Here is an 18,471-nt window from a genome sequence, read left to right as displayed (position 1 = left end):
CTAACGTGGTGTCATTGACAAACATAGTTGTATTGCTCCCTATTCCTTCATCCAAGTCATTTATAATGGGAAAAAGCTGAGGCCTCAGTACGGAGACACCACCAGTTTACATCCTGTCAAGGGGAGAACGCACGCATTATCCTTACATTCTATCCCCGCTTATGGGATGGCACAAGGAAAGAAAATATCTCCATGGGACAGGTCACCAAATGCTTGGCCAAAGAAGTAGGTTTTAAGCAATGTCTTAAAGGAGGAGAGAGGTAGGGAAGATAAAGATTTGAGGGCTGAAGCTGAGCATGAAGCTGTTTGATTGTCATAAAAACCTAACTTGTTCATTAATGTCCCTTTGGGGAAGGGAACCTGCTGTCCTAACCCGGTCTGGGTCTATATGTGACTCCAGTCCCACAACAATATGGTTGACTCTTAACTGCCCTCTGAAGAGTCCCAGTGAGACACTCAGTTGTATCAAAACCTTCTCAGGGCAACTAGGGATAGGCAATAAATTTTGGCCTGGCCAGCGATGCACACATCCCGAGAACAATTAAAAAAGAGAAGTAAGGACAGAGCTTAAAATTCAACAAAATAACTTTGGCAATGCTAACTCGCACCAATGCCATTTACCCATCACCCCATGTTCTTGCTGACCGACACTGGCTCCGAGTTCGGCAACACTTCGATCTTAAAATTCGCATCCTTGTTTTCAAATCCCTCCGTGGCCTCACTGCTCCCACCTCTGTAACCTCCTCCAATCCTATAACCCCACCGAGATCTCTGAGCTCCTCCAATTCTGACCTTTTAAGCATCCTCGATTATAATCGCTCCACCATTGGTGGTTGTGCCTTCAGTTGTCTGGACCCTCCCTACATCTCTCTGCCTCGCTCTCCTCCTTTAAGACACTCTTAAAATCTACCTCTTTGACCAAGCTTTCAGTCCTGATGTCTCCTTACGGGGTTGGGTATCAATTTTTGAACGCTGACACCTCTGTGAGGCACCTTGGTGATGTTTTTAGGTCGTTAAAGGCCCTATTCCCTGCCTGTCAGACTGCTAATCAACCTACCAATCCTTTGATAGCTCACACTATCAAAAGGCAGAGCATGAAGACACCAAAACAAAAACAAACCATTGAAAAAAGACAGGTCCAAATCGTATTTAACTTCATTTTTGTGAAAAGGAAAATATGGCCCCTGATTAAAAATAGAACCCTACCTTTAGTTTACACTAATTATTAATGTGACTGGGTGGAGTCCTTTTGGGACAGGAACTTATGTGCAATTTGATTAATTGGCAGTCATACTCTGGCTTCATAACACCCTGCTTCTCAGCTTCAGCAAATCTCAGCTCAGTTTGAGGGATTTCTGTCCCTATTGCAGAAAAGTCGTATCAAATCAGTCTGGGCTATAATCTGAAATAATTTATTTTAATCTCTGCAGTGCTGATTGTAGGTTTGGGTGCCGACACTTTGTAAAAATGTATTGGATCTAGGAAAAGAGAGACAGTGCCTTTCAGGGTTGGGTCTCCATGAACAGAAAGTTGAGGAACAAATGTTACACACGACAGCTATGAGCACAGGCTCGAATGGCAGAATGGTCTTCTATTCAGATGTACTACATTGTATTTACAGCACTGAAACAGGCCATTCGGCCCATCTGCTCCGTGCCAGTGTTTATGTTCCACATGAGCCTCCTCCCACCTCTCTTCATCTCCCCCTATCACCATATCCTTCCACTCCTTTCTCCCTCATGTGTTTATCCAGCTTCCTCGTAAATGTACCTACACTATTCACCTCAACCACTACCTGTGGTAGTGAGTTCCACATTCTCATCACCCTCTGGGGAAAGAAGTTTCTCCCGAATTCCCTCTTTGGATTTATTAGTGACTGTCATATTTATGACCCCCAGTTTTGGTCTCATCTCACATGTGGAAATATCTTCTCTACATCTTCTCTGGGGGGGCGGGGTTGGAGGTTGTTTGTGTGGGGGGGGGGGGGTTGTGGGGTTGTTTGTGGGGATGTTAGGGCTTGTTTGTGGGGGGGTTGGGGTTGTTTGTAGGGGGCTTGGGGGTTGTTTGTGGGGTGGGGGGGTGTTGGGGGTTGTTTGTGGGGGATGTTGGGGTTTGTTTGTGGGGGGGTTGGGGGTTGTTTGTAGGGGGCTTGGGGGTTGTTTGTGGGGTGGGGGGGGTGTTGGGGGTTGTTTGTGGGAGTGTGTTGGGGATTGTTGGTGGGGGATGTTGGGGGTTGTTTGTTGGGAGGTGTTGGGGCTTTTTTGTGGGGGGGTTGGGAGTTGTTTGTGGGGGGGTTGGGGCTTTTTTGTGGGGGGGTTGGGGGTTGTTTGTGGGGGGTTGTTTGGGGGTTGTTTCTGTGGTGGGGGTGTTGGGGGTTGTTTGTGGGGGGAGGATTAGGTGTTGTTTGTGGGGGGGGTGTTGGGGGTTGTTTTTTGGGGGGTGTTGGGTTTTGTTTGTGTGGGGGGGTGTTGGGGTTTGTTTGTGTGGGGGGGTGTTGGGGTTTGTTTGTGTGGGGGGGTTGGGTTTTGTTTGTGTGGGGGGTGTTGGGGGTTGTTTGTTGGGAGGTGTTGGGGCTTTTTTGTGTGGGGGTTGGGGGTTGTTTGTGGGGGGGTGTTGGGGGTTGTTTGTTGGGGGGGTGTTGGGGTTTGTTTGTTGGGGGGGTGTTGGGGTTTGTTTGTTGGGGGGGGTGTTGGGGTTTGTTTGTTGGGGGGGGTGTTGGGGGTTGTTTGTGGGGGGGGTTGGGGGTTGTTTGTGTGGGGGTTGGGGTTTGTTTGTGGGGGGAGGATTGGGTGTTGTTTGTGGGGGGGGTGTTGGGGGTTGTTTTTTGGGGGGTGTTGGGTTTTGTTTGTGTCGGGGTGTGTTGGGGTTTGTTTGTGTGGGGGGGTTGGGTTTTGTTTGTGTGGGGGGTGTTGGGGGTTGTTTGTGGGGGGGGGATGGGGGTTGTTTGTGGGGGGGTTGGGGGTTGTTTGTGTGGGGGGGTGTTGGGGGTTGTTTGTGGGGGGGGCTTGGGGTTTGTTTGTGTGGGGAGGTGTTGGGGGTTGTTTATGGGGGGGGGTGTTGGGGTTTGTTTGTGTGGGGGGGGTTGGGTTTTGTTTGTGTGGGGGGGGTTGGGTTTTGTTTGTGTGGGGGGGGTTGGGTTTTGTTTGTGTGGGGGGTGTTGGGGGTTGTTTGTGTGGGGGGGTGTTGGGGGTTGTTTGTGGGGGGGGCTTGGGGTTTGTTTGTGTGGGGAGGTGTTGGGGGTTGTTTATGGGGGGGGTGTTGGGGGGTTGTTTGTTGGGAGGTGTTGGGGCTTTTTTGTGTGGGGGTTGGGGGTTGTTTGTGGGGGGGTGTTGGGGGTTGTTTGTGGGGGGGGAGTTGGGGGTTGTTTGTGGGGGGGGAGTTGGGGGTTGTTTGTGGGGGGGGTGTTGGGGTTTGTTTGTGGGGGGGGGGGTGTTGGGGTTTGTTTGTGGGGGGGGTGTTGGGGGTTGTTTGTGGGGGGGGTGTTGGGGGTTGTTTGTGGGGGGGGTTGGGGGTTGTTTGTGTGGGGGTGTTGGGTTTTGTTTGTGTCGGGGTGTGTTGGGGTTTGTTTGTGTGGGGGGGTTGGGTTTTGTTTGTGTGAGGGGTGTTGGGGGTTGTTTGTGGGGGGGGTTGGGGGTTGTTTGTGTGGGGGGGTGTTGGGGGTTGTTTGTGGGGGGGGCTTGGGGTTTGTTTATGTGGGGAGGTGTTGGGGGTTGTTTATGGGGGGGGGGGTTGGGGTTTGTGTGGGGGGGGGTTGTGTTTTGTTTGTGTGGGGGGGTGTTGGGGGTTGTTTTTTGGGGGGTGTTGGGTTTTGTTTGTGTCGGGGTGTGTTGGGGTTTGTTTGTGTGGGGGGGGTTGGGTTTTGTTTGTGTGGGGGGTGTTGGGGGTTGTTTGTGGGGGGGTTGGGGGTTGTTTGTGTGGGGGGGTGTTGGGGGTTGTTTGTGGGGGGGGCTTGGGGTTTGTTTGTGTGGGGAGGTGTTGGGGGTTGTTTATGGGGGGGGTGTTGGGGTTTGTTTGTGTGGGGGGGGGGTTGGGTTTTGTTTGTGTGGGGGGTGTTGGGGGTTGTTTGTGTGGGGGGTGTTGGGGGTTGTTTGTGTGGGGGGGTGTTGGGGGTTGTTTGTGGGGGGGGCTTGGGGTTTGTTTGTGTGGGTAGGTGTTGGGGGTTGTTTATGGGGGGGTTGGGGGTTGTTTGTGGGGGGGTGTTGGGGGTTGTTTGTGGGGGGGGGAGTTGGGGGTTGTTTGTGGGGGGGGGTGTTGGGGTTTGTTTGTGGGGGGGGTGTTGGGGGTTGTTTGTGGGGGGGGGGGTTGTGGGTTGTTTGTGTGGGGGTGTTGGGTTTTGTTTGTGTCGGGGTGTGTTGGGGTTTGTTTGTGTGGGGGGGGGTTGGGTTTTGTTTGTGTGAGGGGTGTTGGGGGTTGTTTGTGGGGGGGGTTGGGGGTTGTTTGTGTGGGGGGGTGTTGGGGTTTGTTTGTGTGGGGGGGGTTGGGTTTTGTTTGTGGGGGGGGTTGGGGGTTGTTTGTGTGGGGGGGTGTTGGGGGTTGTTTGTGGGGGGGGCTTGGGGTTTGTTTGTGTGGGGAGGTGTTGGGGGTTGTTTATGGGGGGGGGGTTGGGGTTTGTGTGGGGGGGGGTTGTGTTTTGTTTGTGTGGGGGGGTGTTGGGGGTTGTTTGTGGGGGGGGCTTGGGGTTTGTTTGTGTGGGGAGGTGTTGGGGGTTGTTTATGGGGGGGATGGGGTTTGTTTGTGTGGGTGGGGTTGTTTGTGGGGGGGTGTTGGGGGTTGTTTATGGGGGGGGGGTTGGGGTTTGTTTGTGTGGGTGGGGTTGTTTGTGGGGGGGTGTTGGGGGTTGTTTGTGTGGGGGGGTGTTGGGGTTTGTTTGTCGTGGGGGTTTGGGGGTTGTGAGGATGCTGGAATGGAAAGGGTAAGATGCAGCTCCTAGTTAACTGTCCAAATCTCATCCAGCATCTGCTGTGGATCTGTTCCAGCTGAAGTAATCTGTGACAGAAAAGGTTTCTTCCAATCCCTTGAGGTTTGTTAATGATTAGTCTAGGTTCTCGAGGCCTGTGCCAGCAGGCCAAGTTAAATAGGCTTCTTATATCTGATTTTTGAGGATCTGGATCCATTTTCCTCTCCCTAATCCCTAATGGTCTTTATTTCAGCTGTGAGACATGTCACAGTGGGTCGCACAATCTCTCACCTCTGAGTCAGAAGGTTGTGGCTTCAGGCCCCGCTCCAGAGACGGGAGCCCACAATCCAGGCTGACATTCCCAGTGTGGTACTGAGGGAGTGCTGCATTGTCGGAGGTGCCGTCTTTCAGATGAAGCGTTAAACCGAGGCCCTACCTGCCCTCCCAGGTTGGAGGACCAACGGCCGGTATTCAAAGAAGAGCTGGGGAGTTCTCCCCGTTGTCCTGTTGTCCTGGCCAATCCCTACCCTCGCTAATAATAGACAGATTATCTGACCATTATCACATTGCTGTTTGTGGGATCTTGCTGTGCACAAATTGACAGCCATATTTCATGCATAATATCCGTGATTGCACCTCATTGGCTGTAAAGCACTTTGGAATGTCCTGAGGGGCGTGAAAGGCACTATAGAAATGCAAGTTCTTTCTTTCTTTAAAAAGTTACCTTTCTGGTGGGTCCTGCAGTGCTCTCTCTAAGGAAGACCAGGCAGGCTTCATGTAAGCCAGGTTTTTAATGAACTCAACCAGCCTCATGCGAGGCAGCACAATTTTTGCACGGAGTGAGGGGGGACTCAAACAGGCGCTAGGTGCCCTACTGACTCGCTGCAAATGCAAGGAGGCCCATGATGCCTCTTTATCTGTTGTCACCCACTATGGCATGCATACTTCTGGCTGTCAGTGGGTGCCAACGGCATGCCCACCATATTGAACGCCCACATGCCCCATTTTAGAGCCCAAAGTTTCAGACTGTTAGACCGCAGGAGAGATATGAGACCTGGCATTATAGCGATGAAGAACTGTTTGTCTGGCGTAGGCTGATGTTAAGCGTTGAGTATGTGTGACCTGCTGTGGGGAACTTTGCTCAGCCTTCAATGATTGAATTAAACAGTTGTTGGCCTTAGTCTTGTCCAGTGAGTGCCACTGCACCAAATTTGGTCAGCGGTCTGTCTGAATGCATTCTTTGAAAACCTGCCAGATGACTGGAAAATAAAAGAGAGGCCACTTCAATTTTTGAAGCTTGACTTTAGTCTGGGCTGCTGTTTGTTTGTAATCCACAACATTTTCGTAAAGGTGTCTGCTCAGAAGTAGCATTTTGCACTAGAGGGGCCCTGTTTCAATGTGTTGGACAAGCAGCCGTTTGAACTATAATCCATCTGCGAACAAAGGACTATTCTTCATTCTATGTTCAAGCCACAACATGTTCCCTAAGACCTTCCGAGTATTTAGACAATGGCAGTAGTATTTGAAATGCTGGTCTTTATATTTTGGGCCCATCAGTGTTTCCACACACTCACATTCCAGAGGCTCAGTTCTGACAGCCTGCTTCCCTGACCCTATACCCTGCAGACCTGCTGTGCAGTTGTTTTTTAATATAAAAGGGGGTTGATGTTTCTTAGTGTGAGAATTGTTTGCCAAGTGTGCCACTGGGATCAGCTGGCATTACCTGCCTCTGAATCACAAGGCTGCGCATTTAAGTCTCACCCCACTCCCCATCGCTGGAGCTGCCCACGTAAATTGGGAATGGTAATATAATGGCTACTTACAGAACTAGTAATCCAGAGTCCTGGACTAATGAGCTAGAGACATGAGTTCAAATCCCACCAAAGCAGCTGGGGAACTTGAATTTAATTAAATAAATAAATAAATCTGGAATAAAGTGCGAGTATAAGAAATGGTGATCATGAAACTACTGTGGCAGCCAATTTGCGCACAGCAAGATCCCACAAACAGAAATGTGATAATGACCAGATAATCTGTTTTTGTGATGTTGATTGAGGGATGAATAATGGCCCCAAGATAGCTCCACTGTTCTTCCTGAAAATAACATCATGGGATCTTTTACATCTACCACAGCAAGCATATGGACATCTTGGTTTAAGGTCTCATCAGCATGACTTTCTCTCAGTACTGCACTGGAGTTCCAGCCTGGACCTCTGTAGTCAAACCGAAGAGTGGGGCTTGAACCCAGAACCTAGTGAGTCAGAGGTAAGAGTGCCGTCCACTGAGCCACTAGTGCTCATCACTGTAGGTCTTCATGACTTCTTGGCTACAGTCCATCTACTACAACTCATGCCTGTATCTGGGTCAGGAGTCCAGTTGACATTCTGTTAGAATTAGGAGCATAGTCTGAGAATCATTATACAGAATTACATAAGACAGCACAGCCGGACTGACCCAGTGCGATGGCACTAAAGGCAGTGAGGTGGAAAACCCTTGTGCCAGCAATCTTTACTTCTTGGTCAGAGAATTCCTTGAAAGATTGGTTGGTAAAAGCAATGCAGAAAGGATGTTTCCCCTGGCTGTGGGGTCTAAAATCAGGGGACACAATCTCGGGATAAAGGGCAAGCCATTTAGGACTGAGATGAGGAGGAAGTTCTTCACTCAGAGGGTGGTGAATCTTTGGAATTCTCTACCCCAGAGAGTGGTGGAAGCTCAATCACTGAGTAAGTTCAAGACAGAGATTGATAGATTTCTACTTGTGAATGACCAAGGGATATGGGGATAGTGCGGGAATATGGCGTTGAGGTAGAAGGTCAGCCATGATCTAGAATGGTGGAGCAGGCTCGAAGGGCTGAATGGCCTACTCTTGCTCCTATGTTCCTATGACCCGGGCAGTGGTCAATCTATGGAGAGGGCTCTCTAGGGAGACAGTGGAGAGGTTAATATTGATTCAGTCAAATGCAAATTTGGGAGATTTCTTTTAGAAAATAACATTTTGGGATCCAGTATTTGAGTAATTTGAGACATGGCGTGTGGTGAGTGTAGCGTGCTTGGGAGGAACAGGTGACTTTGGGCTGATGATTTCCAAAGCTGTGATAAGTCAACAACTCTATCGTATTGTGTCACATGACTACCAGGATTGTGGAGGATGAACTAGATAGACCTTGGTCTTTCATCGTCCGAAATCTAAATGTTCCTAAATTTATATTCCTTCTGCAGGTGCTGAGTCTGCTAATTCCAGTCGATGAAGATGTTTGGGATCATTTATTACCCCGGGCTTCTGATGGGACAAATCAGGTGGCGTTCCCTCTCTATTAATGCTATCCAGTAAAGGAAGAAAGAACTTGCATTTCTGTAGCGCCTTTCATGTCCTCAGGATGTTCCAAAGTGCCTTACAGCCAATGAAATACATTTGAACTGCAGTTGCGGTTGTAATATTAGAAAATGCGGCTGCCATTTTGTGAACAGCAAGATCCCACAAACAGCAATGAGATAAATGACAAGACAATCTTTATTTTTGTGATGAGTGCAATGATTCTGGAGCCAGGACAGGAGCCGGTATCGACCACGATGCTCTCACAGCTGAATAGTCTGCTGCCACCCACTGTCTAGACTTACACATTAAGAATGGGTGCCCCAGCAAGAGTTTGCACCTTTAAAAAGGCAATAGAAAACAGAGAGCAATATAAAGCATCCTTCAGCCACTATTCCTTTTAATTTATTCCCAGGATGTGGGCCTCACTGGCAAGGCCAGCATTTTATTGCCCATCTTTAATTGCCCTCAAGAAGGTGGTGATGAGCACCCTTTTTGAATACAGCTGAGTGGCTTGTTGGGCCATTTCAGAGGGCAATTAAGACACATCCACATTACTGTGGGTCCGGAGTCACATGTAGGCCAGACCAGGTAAGGACAGCAGATTTCCTTCCCTAACGGATATTAGTGAACCAGATGGGTTTTTACAACAATCTGGGAGTTTCATGGTCGTTATTCCTGATGCTAACTTTTTATTCCAGATGTATTTAATTAATTGAATTTAAATTCCCCAGCCGCTGTGGTGGGATGTAAATCCATGTCCCCAGGGCATAAGCCTAGGCTTCTGAATTACTAGTTCAGTGACATCACCATTGTGCTATCGTACCCTATCATTGCTGTCTCGAAATGCCGAGATGGAGCGGTCTTGCTCACCGTTTATGGTCAACCCCTTACAACCTTGCCAAGTAATTCTGTGTCAGTGTCCTGTTTATGAGACTTACTGTCCTCATTACAGTTCCTTTTGACTGCACACTAATGTGATACAGTCTGGTGGAAGGAAAACCAAGAAAGAGTAACATCTCCTTGAATATAACTATCTTTATCTCAAACAAAAGTTTTGGTAAAGTTACTTTTAAACTCGCAAATAAGTGAATAAGGAGAAAGTGTTTCTGCCGACAGGAGGATCAGTGACTAGATTGGGAAAGGACCAGATGCAAGATGAGGAAATAGATTTTTTTTTTAGCGTTTAGTTTTTTTTTTAGAGATACAGCACTGAAACAGGCCCTTCAGCCCACCGAGTCTGTGCCGACCATCAACCACCCATTTATACTAAGCCTACACTAATTCCATATTCCTACCACATCCCCACCTACCTATACTAGGGGCAATTGCTAATGGCCAATTTACCTATCAACCTGCAAGTCTTTGGCATGTGGGAGGAAACCGGAGCACCCGGAGGAAACCCACGCAGACACAGGGAGAACTTGCAAACTCCACACAGGCAGTACCCAGAATTGAACTCGGGTCGCTGGAGCTGTGAGGCTGAGGTGCTAACCACTGCGCCACTCATCCACGATGAGTTGTTGTGAATGAGAAATCACTTCCTGAAAAGTTGGGAGAAGCAGCTTCAATAATAAGTTCCAAAGGCAAGTGGCTAAATATTTAATGTAAAACCTTTACAGGGTTATTTGGAAAGAGCAGGAGGACTAGGAATGGGTAATTGGCTAGCTCAACCAGTGAGCTGGAACCAGCACGGTGGGCCGAATGGCCTCTTTCTGTATCCTGTGAGCTGGAACCAGCACGATGGGCCGAATGGCCTCTTTCTGTATCCAGTGAGCTGGAACCAGCACGATGGGCCGAATGGCCTCATTCTGTACTGTATCATTCTATGATATTCACATAGGATCTCTGTCTTGAAAGCTTCAATTTGACTCTCAGCATCCATAGCCTTTTGGAGAAGGGAATTCCAGATTCTCACTCCCCTTTGTGTGATGAAGTGCTTCCTGACATCGCCCCCAAAAAGGCCTGCTCTAATTTTAAGATTGTCCCCTCTTGTTCCGGACTCCCCCCACAATAATATCAACAGCTTGCATTTATATAGGGTCTTTCACATAAAACATCCCAAGGTGATTCACAGGAGCGTTATCAAACAAATTTACATGAGGAGATATTTGGACTAATGTCCAAAAGTTTCGTCAAAGAGGTAGGTTTTAAGGAGTGTTTGAAAAGAGGAGAGAGGGACGGAGAGATTTAGGGAGGAAATTCCAGACCTTAAGGTCTAGGCACCTGAAAACACGGCTGCAAATGGGTGCAGTGATTGAAATTAGGGATACACGAGAGGCCAGAATTACAGGAGTGCAGAGATCTCGGAGAGTTGTGAGGCTAGAGGAGATTAATGAGACAGAGAGGGGTGTGGTCATGGAGGGATTGGAAAATAAGGATGAGAATTTTAAAAATCAAAATGTTTCTTAACCAGGAGCCAATGTAGGTCAATGAGCACAGGGGGTGATGGGAGAATGAGACTTGGTGCAATTTAGCACACGGGCAGCAGCGTTTTGGATGACCCCAAGTTTACGGAGGGTAGAATGTGGGAGACCAGTTAGGAGTCTGTTGGAATAGTCAAGTCTAGAGGTAACGAAGACATGGCTGAGGGTTTCAGCAGCAGATGAGCTGAGGCAGGGGCGAAGTAGGGCCCACGGATGTGGAACTAGGCAGTCTTGGTGATGGCGAGGTCAAGTACGACACCAAGGTTGCAATTAGCCTCCGACATTTGCCAGGGAGAGGGATGGAGTCAATGGTTAAGGAATGGAGTTTGTGGTAGGGCCCAGAGACAATGGCTTTGGTCTTCCCAAAATTTAATTGGAGGAATTTTCTGCTTATTCAGTACTGGATGTAAGACAAGCAGTCTGATAATTTAGAGACAGTGGAGGAGTTGGGAGAACTGGCAGTGAGGTAGAGATGGGTGTCACAGGGTACAACAGTCAAGCACCTGGATGCTTGCGGTCTGTAATGATCCTGTTAAGAGCCACTTGTTAGGTTCCATGTAGGCCTGGTTTTCCTGAGCACCTCATGGCAAACCAATCACACAGATAGGGTTTAGGCCCTTGAACACCATGTCACAGGGACACTGCACAGTGATACCTTGGCCATTACCACTTGCACTTTCAACACGTAAAGAGCTCATGCCTTTTGCCTGTCATGTTGGAGGCTTAGGGGGCCGTTTAACACCTGAGCAACAGGAGCCATTTTGAGGCCACTCACATGAAAAATGGCAATTTTATTTTATTCGTTAATGGGGATGCGGCGTCACTGGCCAGGCCAGCATTTATTGACCATCCCTAATTGCCCATGAGAAGGTGGTAGTGAGATGCTTTCTTGAACCACTGCAGCCCATGTGGGGTAGGTACACCCACAGTGCTGTTAGGAAGGGAGTTCCAGGATTTTGACCCAGTGACAGTGAAGGAACGGCGAAATAGTTCCACGTCAGGATGGTGTGTGACTTGGAGGGGAACTTGCAGGTGGTGGTGTTCCCATGTGTCTGCTGCCCTTATCCTTCTAGTTGGTAGAGGTTGCAGGTTTGGAAGGTGCTGTCTAAGGAGCCTTGGTGCATTGCTGCAGTGCATCTTGTAGATGGTACACACTGCTGCCTCTGTGCGTTGGTGGTGGAGGGAATGAATCTTTGTGGATGGGATATCATTCAAGCGGGCTGCTTTGTCCTGGATGGTGTTGAGCTTCTTGAGTGTTGTTGGAGCTTCACCCATCCAGGCAAGTGGAGAGTATTCCATCACACACCTGACTTGTGCCTTGTAGATGGTGGACAGGCTTTGGGAGTCAGGAAGTGAGTTACTCGCCACAGGATTCCTAGCCTCTGACCTGCTCTTGTAGCCACGGTACTTGTATGGCTACTCCAATTCAGTTTCTGGTCAATGGTAACCCGCAGGATGTTGATAGTGGGGGATTCAGCGATGGTAATGCCGTTGAATGTCAAGGGGAGATGGTTAGATTCTCTCTTGTTGGAGATAGTCATTGCCTGGCACTTGTGTGGCGCGGATGTTACTTGCCACTTATCAGCCCAAGCCTGGATATTGTCCAGGTCTTGCTGCATTTCTACATGGACTGCTTCAGTATCTGAGGAGTCACGAATGGTGCTGAATATTGTGCAATCATCAGCGAACATCCCCACTTCTGACCTTATGACTGAAGTAAGGTCATTGATGAAGCAGCTGAAGATGGTTGGGCCTAGGACACTACCCTGAGGAACTCATGCAGTGATGTCCTGGAGCTCAGATGATTGACCTCCAACAGCCACAGTCATCTTCCTTTGCGCTAGGTATGACTCCAACCAGCAAGCCGTGGGACAGGCACACCGGACCTGTCCACTTCCACTCCCAGTCACTGTGGGGCCTACAAATTAAGTGTTGCTGGGAAGTGGGCCTGTAAGGGAGGGAGGAGGGGGCAGATGGGAGTTGGAGAGGGTTGATTGTCTGGCCTCAGTTAGTGGCCTGATCCTGAAAATCCAAACAGGTTCATGTCCTTATTGGGTAGATGGCATTTTGGGTGGACTCCACCTCACTGGGACCCAAACCCAGGCTCCCAAGCTGTTGGTTCACACATTGGTTCTTTGTCAGCTTGGCTCGGTTGGTAGCATTCTCACCTCTGAGTCACAGAATTGTGGGTCACACTGTAGTCAAGGGATTGAGCACAGAAACAAGACTGACATTCCCAGTACAGTACTGAGGGAGTTCTGCACCTTCAGAGGTGCCATCTTTCAACGATACTGTTCATCTGCCCAGGCAGGTGTAAAAGATCCCATCACATGGCAAGCAGAGATTTAGAGGGGTAAATTATGAGCAGATGTTGCGTTGGCTAGGTTTGTGTTCCCTTGAGTTTCAAAGATTGAGGAGTGGTCTGATTGAGATATTTCAAATGGTAAAGGGATTCGCTTGGATAAATACAAGAAAGTATTTCCTCTGATAGAAGAATCCAGAAAAAGGGGAAATAACCCTTAAAATTCGAACCAGGCCGTTCAGGGATGATGTCAGGAAGCACTTCTTCACACAAAGGGGAGTGGAAATCTGGAACTCTCTCCCCCAAAAAGCTGTTGATGTTGGGGGTCAGTTGGAGCTTTCGACACTGAGATGGATAGATATTGTGAAGTAAAAGGAAAGGCGCGTAAATGGAGTTGAGGTACAGATCAGCCATGGTCTAATTAAATGGTGGGACAGGCTGGAGGGGCTGAATGGCCTCCACCTGTTTGTAATGCTCCAATGTTGCTCACAAGAGAGGGGGGGTTCTTCCAGTGTCCTGGGCAAAACAATGCTCCCTCTATCAACTCCATCAAAATCAGATCAACCACTCTTTTATCACATTGCAGTTTGTGGGATCTTCCTGTGCGTAGATTGACTGCCGCAGTTCCCTGCAGAACAATAGTGACTACACTTCAAACAGTGCGGCGCTGGACTGCTTGGTTGATCTGAGGTCACAGAATGAACCAGAATAAGCATTCTGCTTTCTTTCACTTTGTCACTCGACAAATATTGCACCGTGTGAAAGAGGAATTCTCAAAATATAGCTCCTTTATTTGTTATTGTGCTAGCACTATGGATAAGCAAATTGCATGACAAAATAATTAGATAGAAGAAATTTATACAGTGTCTTTCACAACCTCTGGACATCTCAAAGCACTTTACAGCCACAGAAGTGCAAATGCAGAGAGGCGAAGGAACCGATATGCTCACAGCCAACTCCCACAAATAGCAATGAGATTAATGACCCAGATAATCTGTTTTTAGCTATTTTGATTTGGAGATAAATACTAGCCAGCACACAAGGAGAACTGCCCTGTTGTTCTTCAAATAGTGGCTGTGGGATTTATACATCACATCCACCTGAGGGGGCAGACATGACATCGTTTTAGCAACTCATCTGCAAGGCAACACCTCCAACAGTGCAGCATTCCCTCAGTACTGCCTCTCTGACAGTGCAGCACTCCCTCAGTACTGACCCTCCGACAGTGCAGCACTCCCTCAGTACTGACCCTCTGATAGTGCAGCACTCCCTCAGTACTGACTCTCTGATAGTGCAGCACTCCCTCAGTATTGACTCTCTGATAGTGCAGCACTCCCTCAGTACTGACCCTCCGACAGTGCAGCACTCCCTCCATACTGACCCTCTGACAGTGCAGCACTCCCTCAGTACTGACTCTCTGATAGTGCAGCACTCCCTCAGTACTGACTCTCTGATAGTGCAGAACTCCCTCAGTACTGACCCTCCGACAGTGCGGCACTCCCTCAGTACTGACCCTCCGACAGTGCAGCACTCCCTCAGTACTGACCCTCTGATAGTGCAGCACTCCCTCAGTACTGACTCTCTGATAGTGCAGCACTCCCTCAGTATTGACTCTCTGATAGTGCAGCACTCCCTCAGTACTGACCCTCCGACAGTGCAGCACTCCCTCCATACTGACCCTCTGACAGTGCAGCACTCCCTCAGTACTGACTCTCTGATAGTGCAGCACTCCCTCAGTACTGACTCTCTGATAGTGCAGAACTCCCTCAGTACTGACCCTCCGACAGTGCGGCACTCCCTCAGTACTGAACCTCCGACAGTGCAGCACTCCCTTAGTACTGCCTCTCTGACAGTGCAGCACTCCCTCAGTACTGACCCTCCGACAGTGCAGCACTCCCTCAGTACTGCCTCTCTGACAGTGCAGCACTCCCTCAGTACTGACCCTCTGACAGTGCAGCACTCCCTTGGTACTGCCTCTCTGACAGTGCAGCACTCCCTCAGTACTGACCCTCCGACAGTGCAGCACTGCCTTGGTACTGCCTCTCTGACAGTGCAGCACTCCCTCAGTACTGCCTCTCTGACAGTGCAGCACTCCCTCAGTACTGACCCTCCGACAGTGCAGCACTCCCTTAGTACTGCCTCTCTGACAGTGCAGCACTCCCTCAGTACTGCCTCTCTGACAGTGCAGCACTCCCTCAGTACTGACCCTCCGCCAGTGCAGCACTCCCTCAGTACTGACTCTCTGACAGTGCAGCACTCCCTCAGTACTGACTCTCTGACAGTTCAGCACTCCCTCAGTACTGACCCTTCGACAGTGCAGCACTCCCTCAGTACTGACCGTTTGACAGTGCAGCACTCCCTCAGTACTGCCTCTCTGACAGTGCAGCACTCCCTCAGTACTGACCCTCCGACAGTGCAGCACTCCCTCAGTACTGACTCTCTGACAATTCAGCACTCCCTCAGTACTGCCTCTCTGACAGTGCAGCACTCCCTCAGTACTGACCCTCCGACAGTGCAGCACTCCCTCAGTACTGACTCTCTGACAGTGCAGCACTCCCTCAGTACTGACTCTCTGACAGTTCAGCACTCCCTCAGTACTGACCCTTCGACAGTGCAGCACTCCCTCAGTACTGACCGTTTGACAGTGCAGCACACCCTCAGGACTGACCCTCTGACAGTGCAGCACTCCCTTAGTACTGACCCTCCGACAGTGCTGCACTCCCTCAGTACTGCCTCTCTGACACTGCAGCACTCCCTCAGTACTGACTCTCTGACAGTGCAGCACTCCCTTAGTACTGACTCTCTGACAGTGCAGCACTCCCTTAGTACTGACCCTCCGACAGTGCAGCACCCTCAGTCCTGACCCTCCGACAGTGCAGCACTCCCTCAGTACTGACCCTCCGACAGTGCAGCACTCCCTCAGTCCTGACCCTCTGACAGTGCAGCACTCTGTCAGTCCTGACACTCCGACAGTGCAGCACTCCCACAGTACTGACCCTCCGACAGGGCAGCACTCCCTCAGTCCTGACTCTCTGACAGTGCAGCACTCTCTCAGTACTGACTCTCTGACAGTGCAGCACTCCCTCAGTACTGACCCTCCGACAGTGCAGTACTCCTTCAGTACTGACCCTCCGACTGTGCAGCACTCCTTCAGCAATGACCCTCCGACAATACAGCACTCCCTCAGTGACTCTCTGACAGTGCAGCACTCCCTTAGCACTGACCCTCCGACAGGGCAGCACTCCCTCAGTCCTGACTCTCTGACAGTGCAGCACTCTCTCAGTACTGACTCTCTGACAGTGCAGCACTCCCTCAGTACTGACACTCCGACAGTGCAGCACTCCCACAGTACTGACCCTCCGACAGGGCAGCACTCCCTCAGTCCTGACTCTCTGACAGTGCAGCACTCTCTCAGTACTGACTCTCTGACAGTGCAGCACTCCCTCAGTACTGACCCTCCGACAGTGCAGCACTCCCACAGTACTGACCCTCCGACAGTGCAGCACTCCCTTAATACTGACTCTCTGACAGTTCAGCACTCCCTCAGTACTGACCCTCCGACAGTGCAGCACTCCTTCAGTACTGACCCTCCGACTGGGCAGCAATCCTTCAGCAATGACCCTCCGACAATACAGCACTCCCTCAGTGACTCTCTGACAGTGCAGCACTCCCTTAGCACTGACCCTCCGACAGTGCTGCACTGCCTCAGTACTGACCCTCTGACAGTGCAGCACTCCCTCAGTACTGAATCTCTGACAGTGCAGCGCTCCCTCAGTACTGATGCTCTGACAGTGCAGCGCTCCCTCAGTACTGACTCTCTGACAGTGCAGCACTCCGTCAGTACTGACTCTCTGACAGTGCAGCACTCCCTCAGTACTGACTCTCTGACAGTGCAGCACTCCCTCAGTACTGACTCTCTGACAGTGCAGCACTCCGTCAGTACTGACTCTCTGACAGTGCAGCACTCCCCCAGTACTGACTCTCTGACAGTGCAGCACTCCCTCAGTACTGACTCTCTGACAGTGCAGCACTCCGTCAGTACTGACTCTCTGACAGTGGAGCACTCCCTCAGTACTGACCGTTTGACAGTACAGCACTCCCTCAGTACTGACCCTCTGACAGTGCAGCACTCCCTTAGTACTGACCCTCCGACAGTGCTGCACTCCCTCAGTACTGCCTCTCTGACAGTGCAGCACTCCCTCAGTACTGACTCTCTGACAGTGCAGCACTCCCTTAGTACTGACTCTCTGACAGTGCAGCACTCCCTCAGTACTGACCCTCCGACAGTGCAGCACTCCCTCAGTCCTGACCCTCCGACAGTGCAGCACTCCCTCAGTACTGACCCTCCGACAGTGCAGCACTCCCTCAGTCCTGACTCTCTGACAGTGCAGCACTCCCTCAGTACTGACTCTCTGACAGTGCAGCACTCCTTCAGCACTGACCCTCCGACAGTGCAGCATTCCCTCACTACTGACTCTCTGACACTGCAGCACTCCCTCAGTACTGACTCTCTGACAGTGCAGCACTCCCTCAGTACTGACCCTCCGACAGTTCAGCACTCCCTCAGTACTGACCCTCCAACAGTGCAGCACTCCCTCAGTACTGACCCTCCAACAGTGCAGCACTCCCAGTACTGACCGTTTGACAGTGCAGCACTCCCTCAGTACTGACTCTCTGACAGTGCAGCACTCCCTCAGTACTGACTCTCTGACAGTGCAGCACTCCGTCAGTACTGACTCTCTGACAGTGGAGCACTCCCTCAGTACTGACCGTTTGACAGTACAGCACTCCCTAAGTACTGACCCTCTGACAGTGCAGCACTCCCTTAGTACTGACCCTCCGACAGTGCTGCACTCCCTCAGTACTGCCTCTCTGACAGTGCAGCACTCCCTCAGTACTGACTCTCTGACAGTGCAGCACTCCCTTAGTACTGACTCTCTGACAGTGCAGCACTCCCTCAGTACTGACCCTCCGACAGTGCAGCACTCCCTCAGTCCTGACCCTCCGACAGTGCAGCACTCCCTCAGTCCTGACTCTCTGACAGTGCAGCACTCCCTCAGTACTGACTCTCTGACAGTGCAGCACTCCTTCAGCACTGACCCTCCGACAGTGCAGCATTCCCTCACTACTGACTCTCTGACACTGCAGCACTCCCTCAGTACTGACTCTCTGACAGTGCAGCACTCCCTCAGTACTGACCCTCCGACAGTGCAGCACTCCCTCAGTACTGACCCTCCAACAGTGCAGCACTCCCTCAGTACTGACCCTCCAACAGTGCAGCACTCCCAGTACTGACCGTTTGACAGTGCAGCACTCCCTCAGTACTGACTCTCTGACAGTGCAACACTCCCTTAGTACTGACCATCCGACAGTGCTGCACTCCCTCAGTACTGCCTGTCTGACAGTGCAGCACTCCCTCAGTACTGACTCTCTGACAGTGCAGCACTCCCTCAGTACTGACCCACCGACAGTGCAGCACTCCCTCAGTACTGACCCTCCGACAGTGCAGCACTCCCTCAGTACTGACCCTCCG

The 18,471-nt window shown here is 50.5% G+C and overlaps 1 long non-coding RNA gene across 1 annotated transcript in view; it reads left to right on the top strand.

Annotated features, from left to right (window-relative positions):
- Nucleotides 1–7,424: 7,424 nt before the first annotated feature.
- LOC137380429 (uncharacterized) overlaps nt 7,425–18,471 on the top strand; it is a 45,350-nt gene continuing 34,303 nt past the window's right edge. The window contains exons 1-2 of the long non-coding RNA XR_010977021.1: nt 7,425–7,620; nt 8,117–8,194. This is a non-coding gene — a long non-coding RNA (uncharacterized lncRNA). The remainder of the gene's footprint in view (nt 7,621–8,116; nt 8,195–18,471) is intronic.

This window comes from Heterodontus francisci, chromosome 19, assembly GCF_036365525.1.
Source record: "Heterodontus francisci isolate sHetFra1 chromosome 19, sHetFra1.hap1, whole genome shotgun sequence".
In the NCBI taxonomy this organism is placed as follows: domain Eukaryota; kingdom Metazoa; phylum Chordata; class Chondrichthyes; order Heterodontiformes; family Heterodontidae; genus Heterodontus; species Heterodontus francisci.
This window is presented reverse-complemented; position numbering and strand designations above follow the sequence as displayed.